A 6,693-nucleotide genomic window follows, 5' to 3' on the forward strand; every position below is an offset into this window, starting at 1 on the left:
CAATAACTGGGCTGTGAATAAGGCAAGATGGACGAGGGAGGGAATGGGCACTGAAAAGGGCAAGTTCCAGGCAGGATTAATGATGGAGAGGGAGTTGCACTGGAGCAGAGGACTCACACTGCTCAGCTCTTTGTGCCTTCAGGAGGGGAAGGGTTTAGAAGGAGTGACGTGTCCCAAGGAATCCAGATGCCAGTGAAAGCTCACAGGCACCTCCAGAGTGCTTCTGTCTCGGTGTTGTGGGGTTTAGATGGCAGCAGGGACAGATCCAGGAACAAGGGAAGGAGCTGGAAAGCCATAGGGGAGTCTCACAAAGGCACAAGCTTGGGCTGGTAACAGCTCAAGAAGGAATTGGGAAAAAAACCCAAATCTGTTAATCTCAAAGCCCCTCTCTACCTCTCCTACTGCATTCCACTCTTATTTCCTTCAGTTCTCATCTTCCAGGCCACAGCCCTGTGCCCAGCCAGGCTGCTGTCACAATCAAAACCATTCCTCCAGTCTTGTGTCTCCATCAGGATGTGAGGGGAGGCAATAAACACCCCTTCTCCAGCAGCAGCTGCACAGCTTGCTCCAGGCACAGGGTGCTTGGAGGAATGTTACCTCGGAGGAAATCGTTAAAGGAATCCAGCTAATTTTGTAATTCACACCTGGACTGCAAATGTTAAAGAGCCTGCAATAATCTCTAATGAAATATCACATTGTTTAAAGAGTTCCCAGTGAAATTCGCCCTTAATTGATTTTTGATCTGTGAAAAAACACCACGGAGAGAGAGAGAGAGAAGATATCAGTCAGACTTCTGTTTTATCCCTCCTGCGAGCCTTCTCCTGCCTTTGTTTTCTTTGTCCCCAAGGAATCAACACTACCCCAAAGAAAGCAGCCTGGAAGACACTACAAAACTAATAAATAACACTCGAGTGGGATTCCTGAACAGCACATCCTCTTAAATCATCCTGAAAAAGGTGAAGCAGTCTCCTAGGACAGCTCAGGAATCACAGAATGGGGATTCGTAGCAAGAACCATCCCAACTAGACCCCATGGGTTGGACCTTCTCCAGCCCTCAGAAACCTCCCCAACAGCACCAAGGCTGATCCTCTGTGCAGTGACACATCTCATCTTGCTCTCAGGATATCACAGGGGAGCTTAATCCACACATGAATGACACAGAGCAATGGTCAAAAATATTGACAGCAAAAACCTGGCAGAAAATTCCTGACAGCAGCAGCGTCCGGCTCAGGATGTGCCAGGGCAGCTGCTGGAGCCAAGGAAGCAGGTCAGGATTAACTCACAAGATAATGCACTGCAAAGCTCTTCCAAAACCCAGCAGCAAACTGTCATCAAGCAAATGAGCAAACAGTAAAATATAGCTGGGAGAGATGAGAGGAAATGCATCTCTAAACATCACCGGAGACCCAAACAAACTGCTGCACCAGGCGGCTGGAAAACACCGGGCATCAATAAGGCTTTAACTAACATTTACAGCTGCCAGAGCCTGCTGCAAATAACCAAAGCTAAAAGGAAAGAGGGGATAAAATGAAGGAAAGGATGTGCAAGGGTTTTCTTAAGAGCTGCTGGAAGGAACCACATCCCAGGCTGGCCAACTAAACCAGCAGGGGAGCACCTTCCATGGAGAGCAAATTGGGATGGGATTGATGGCAGGGTGAAATCTGGGAGGCTGCCAAGGGAAAGGGAAATCCCTGGACATGCTCAACATCTTCAACAATAAAGTTTTTGATAAAATAAAGAGACTATTAATTAAGGAATGAAAGGGAGAAGAATCCTCACAACTGCCATGTTCAGATCAGTGCTGCTCAGTAACAGGTTCAGGTGGCGAAACCTGGAATAATGATGGATAACCTGGGACAGCAGGGGATGCCTTTCCCTCAATTACACAGCCCTAAGATCAGGTTTATAAAATGGCCCTGGCACAGGGTGCCCAGAGAAGCTGTGACTGCCCCTGGATCCCTGGAAGTGTCCAAGGCCAGGTTGGACAGGGCAAGGAGCAGCCTGGGACAGTGGGAGGTGTCCCTGCCCATGGCAGGGGGTGGGACTGGATGGGCTTTAAGGTTCCTTCCAAGCCAAGCCATTCCATGATTTTTTGGTTCTTAGGGGAATGATCAGATCAATTTTGTTTTGTAAAGCATCTGTTGGCTTATACTCCCAGCAAGGGTGGTGCTTTTCAGCTCCTGCTGGAGAACTTTCCTTATCATTCCATTCATATGTCTCTGTGAGATCCAGTGACATTTCCACCTCAGCTGAAATGGGGGAATCAGCCAGATGGGATTCCAATGGGAGTGGTTCCCCTGTGACCATGAGTTTTATCCTTGAGCAGGACTCAGCTGGGACCAGTCTCAGCAGGAGTGTCCAGGCAGAAGCACCAAGGGAAGCTCTGTGTGGAGTTTTCCATCCTGAGGGCTTTTCTTTCCTGTACCAATCCCAAACTTCCTTCAGCATCTCTCCCTCGGCTGCCTTGTCTAGACTATCACACTGAGCATCTGGGGCATTTCATAATCTTCTTAAGAATTGTGACCTTCAGTTCTGTGTTACAGTGACCTGGAAGTTTGTCCAAGAAAAACATGAGCTTTATTTTTAAAATACACAAATTCCCCCAGCTCAGCTGTTTCCAGGAAGGTCCAAACCATGCCACATTTTCTCACATCTGCAAAGAGCTGCTGTATGTGAAGTGTGTTTCTTGGGTATAATTGTGCACAGTTAATTTTTAAAAATTCAACAACTCAGTAATTTCTACCCTTGTATATCTCTTCACCTCCTGGGAAAAAAAAAACAGGCAAAGAGTCAGCTCCATACAATGGATATCAGTGACAGCCCTGGAAGGTGACAGGTGCCAAGACAGGCCATCCAGGAGGCCTTCAGCTGTCTAATCTGGAGCTGGGCACATCTGCAGATCTCCAAAGCATCCTCTATGTCCAGTGCCTGCCATGGCCCACAGCACAGGAACTGATGTGAAGGACACAAGGTGACCTGGGTGAGGTCACAATGCCCAAAGGCCAGGACACACCTGGGAGCCATTCCCATATCCCAAGCCCTGTTCCATGTGCTCTCCCTGGAGCCTGGGGCCCTTGGTTTGTTGTTTAAGATACAATTTAGTGCACTCCTTACCTGCTTCCTTTGAATCTAATGATCCACACTCTCAATTTGATTTGTCTGCCTTGGAAGTCTGCTCCTCACTAATTCCCATTCATCCATCTCGTTTTCCTTGTTCCCTGCAAACTGTCATTTTTCTGACTGCAACATATTCAACTCCATCATCCCAGGCATTTTATTTGTGTGGTTCTGCTCTAACGGCGAGCGTGGCTGTTTCAAATTATGCCTTGCTTTCAGTTTTGCTTGAGTGTAAAAATGTCGTGTAAAAATGAACTACCCTCTGATGAAGGCTTTCAGCCTTCCCATTTGAGGAACAGCAGGCAGCTTTTTGATTCTGGGAGCAATGGGAGAAGGAGCAATCCAGCTTTTGTTTTACAGATTGCTACAATAGATAGCTTCCCTGTAGGAAGTGCAGCACTATATTATGCTTATGTAAAGGGTAATGACTGGGAACTTGGAGAACTCTCCTCTTTGGAAGTGCCTGACGACCAGGAACAGCAGGTGTGGAGGAAGAAGAAAGCTCCAATGCTTTTCTGTCCTGACTTTCTCTTCTTTTATGTTTGGAGACTGAACTCGGTGTCAGACACAAGTCAGCTCCTGCAGGTACATGAAAGTGGAAAGGTGTGAACGTGGCAAGAAAGAAACCCAAAGGAACAGGGGGAGGCACAGGAAGGGCTGAATCCCAAAGCCTGGCCCTGAGCAGCAGCAATGAAAGGGGCTGTGCTCAGCAATAAGAGGCTCTTTAGCTCACCGTGGGGAAACTGGGCAATTACCCGAGGGGCTGGATAAGGGAGAGAGAACAAAGCACCACAAACGCTGCTGGGGAAAGCCTGCGCCGTGTTCCAAGAGCAGCACACCAGCAGCGAGCTCAGGAAAACCCCCTGACACCCTCCACAAAGACATTTCTGACCCACGGGAACATCAAATACTAAAGGTGCCCCTCTCCGTCCCTGCAGACCTGGGGCAAAATTCTCCTTCCCGCTGCTAATCACAGCACAATGAGGCACCACAGGGAGCAAAGCTGCACAGAGAGACCCTTTGCTTTGCCTCTTCCAGGCACAAAAGATGCCAAAGCCCCAGGAAATGCCACCAAGATGCAGGATCTGCTGAAGTCTGAGCTGAGCAAAGCTGGCTCAGGCAGCAGCTCAGGGAAGGCACTCAAGGATCCTATGTGAGAGCAAAGACATGAGCTGGCACAGAGGGAGAAACAAAGTGCAGGACACCGCTCCAAGCCAGGCCAGGAGCAGCTCACTGGGGTGAATCAGAAAACACAGCTTGCCTGGTTTGCCCCTGATTGGGAAAGTCTCCCTCCTCTAGTCCAGAGCCTTCAGGCTGAGTCATACTTTTCATGGTGGCTTTTCCAATTTTGGGGGTCACATCCATTACCTACCCTGGTGTGTGTCCAGCTCCATGATGTCCAACTCCCTGGGTGGCCTTTGGGAACAACAGAAAAAACCACAATTAAGTAAAAAGCAGCAGGAAATTCCCTGAATAGAGAATTGTATGAAAGAACTGAGGAATGAGAAAACCCCTGTGTATTCCCCTCAAGTCTGTAAGAATTGTTAAAAGCAGCCAAACAAAGGGACAAGAAGCTGCTGGGACAACACAGTAATGCACATTTACTGAGAACATGGATCAGAGAAGCCCAAGGATGTGATTTGCATCCCTTTCCAGGCTGAGTTTTAGGAAACCAGCAGGTCCCAAACAAGCAAGCAGAGGCATGGTGACACAAAGCAGCCGTGATCGTGCTGGACAACAAAGACCTCCCCGATGCTCTGAGAGGAAGGAAACAAAGATGCAGCAAAATACAGACAAATTAAAAGGACTCCACCAGTCACAACAGCACGAGGACAATGGGAGTTCTAAGCTGTATGCCAAGGGAAAGCACAGACTGAAATACAAGGGGTACAGTCAGCACAGGAGATGCTACACAAGCCTAAAATACAAGTTCATTCATGGAGCCGTGGTGCAAAAGCTGCAGGAGGTGAATTTACAGCTGATACACACAAGGAATTAAAAGAGGGAGTGACCTGCATGATCCCCACATTATCTCTGCCAGAGAAAACCTCAAATGTTGTTTAAGGAGTGGGATGTCTCCCAAGCACACTGCAGCCAGCACTGGGTAAGAGGAGAGCAGTACAGCAATATGTGGCAGTAGCAATATACACTGGGAATGCACTGCAGGGAGAGGAAACCATTCTGAGAGCAACAAGACATCCCTGATCCAGCAATGTGCCCATCACAGGATGAGGTGCAAGGCAGGGGAGTGCAGCAGTGAAATAAAACATTTCCTAGCACCGAGGGAATTCACCCCAGTCGGAGAGTGCACATCCAAACACAGGGGACCCGGAGACACTAATTGGGAAGAGGAAAAGCAGGCAGCAAAGCCCAGCTCTGGCAGCAGGACACACACAGAACACACTCTGGGGCAGGGAGCAGCAGCCTTACCGTGATCCCGAAGCTGGCAGCCGGTGGTGATGGGATGGGAACGCTCCTTGGGATCCAGAGCCACCAGCAGTCCCACAAACAGCACCCCAAGCAGGGAGGATTCCTTGGAGGCTGCTGGGCTGAGGTTTGAGGTCTGGGATACAAGAATTAGGTGCTCTCTGGCTGCTACAAACAGCCAGGAGGGCAGCAGTAGCTGTGAGATGAAGCAGATAAAGGATCACACACAAGTGATTTCCCATCTTCAGCTTCCAACCCCGTCCCACAGAGCGAGAGCAGCACAGCTGACAGCCACAGATCTGAGAGACTCAGAGATTATTGGGACTTGGGAATGATCTAATAAAACCTCTTCCTGGTCCTGCTGTGCCCCGAGACAAACACACGTTACAGCTGCATTAAGACAACACAGCTGCTCTGTAAAACAAGCAGCACTTTCCAAAATGCCACGACGTGGAGGAAGGTAAAATCCAACCACACAATGGCAGGGAGCAGGGGCCTAAGTCATCCCATATGGAAAAGAAACAGCTATACCTGTGGTCACAGTAATCCCAGGAACAGGTCTGGCTTGCTGGTAGCCTGCTTACCAAAACAGATGCAATTTATGTTCAAAGTCAGGAAGGCTTCAAGAAGAAAACCTCAAATCACTACTGGGTGGGTTTTTTTAAAGCCACAGCTTGCAGTCCAAAATATCTCCTGTGCCTCCCACTGAAAGGGAAGTCTCAGAGCTTTGCCATGTGCTGCTGAAAGGAGGGCTGTCTCCAGGGATGCTTCTCTCCCAGAGCATTCTCCCAGCATCAGCTGGGAGTGCTGACCTTCCCCCCAAAATAAACACAGCAAGCTGCCCAAAGACATGAAAAGCATCAGAACAAATGAAACACTTGGCCAACTGCAAAGCCAGGCTTGGAAAGCCTCCAGGAGCTCCAGGACCAAGCTCTCCCCTGCAGGAGCTCTCATCCATCATCCCAGTGCCAGCCAGTGCCCTCTCCATGCTGGGAAAGGCACAAGCAGTGCCAGCTCAGCACCAGGGCTGTGACACAGAGCAGGCTCTGGATTAGGTCAGGGCATTCCTGGAGGAGCTGGAGAGCTGTAAATCCATGAGAGATAGTGCAGGAGGGTGCTGACCTTCCTCCTGACCATTCCACCTGCAAT

The 6,693-nt window shown here is 49.2% G+C and overlaps 1 long non-coding RNA gene across 1 annotated transcript; it reads right to left on the reverse strand.

Moving 5' to 3' along the window:
* Nucleotides 1-2,554: 2,554 nt before the first annotated feature.
* LOC132331602 (uncharacterized) lies at nt 2,555-5,833 on the reverse strand. Its single transcript, XR_009487639.1, has 3 exons — nt 5,548-5,833; nt 4,490-4,533; nt 2,555-3,696 (listed from the first exon to the last, which is right to left on the reverse strand). It is a non-coding gene; the product is annotated as an uncharacterized LOC132331602 (long non-coding RNA).
* Nucleotides 5,834-6,693: the final 860 nt, after the last annotated feature.

Source organism: Haemorhous mexicanus, chromosome 10 (genome assembly GCF_027477595.1).
Source record: "Haemorhous mexicanus isolate bHaeMex1 chromosome 10, bHaeMex1.pri, whole genome shotgun sequence".
Taxonomy (NCBI): Eukaryota; Metazoa; Chordata; class Aves; order Passeriformes; family Fringillidae; genus Haemorhous; species Haemorhous mexicanus.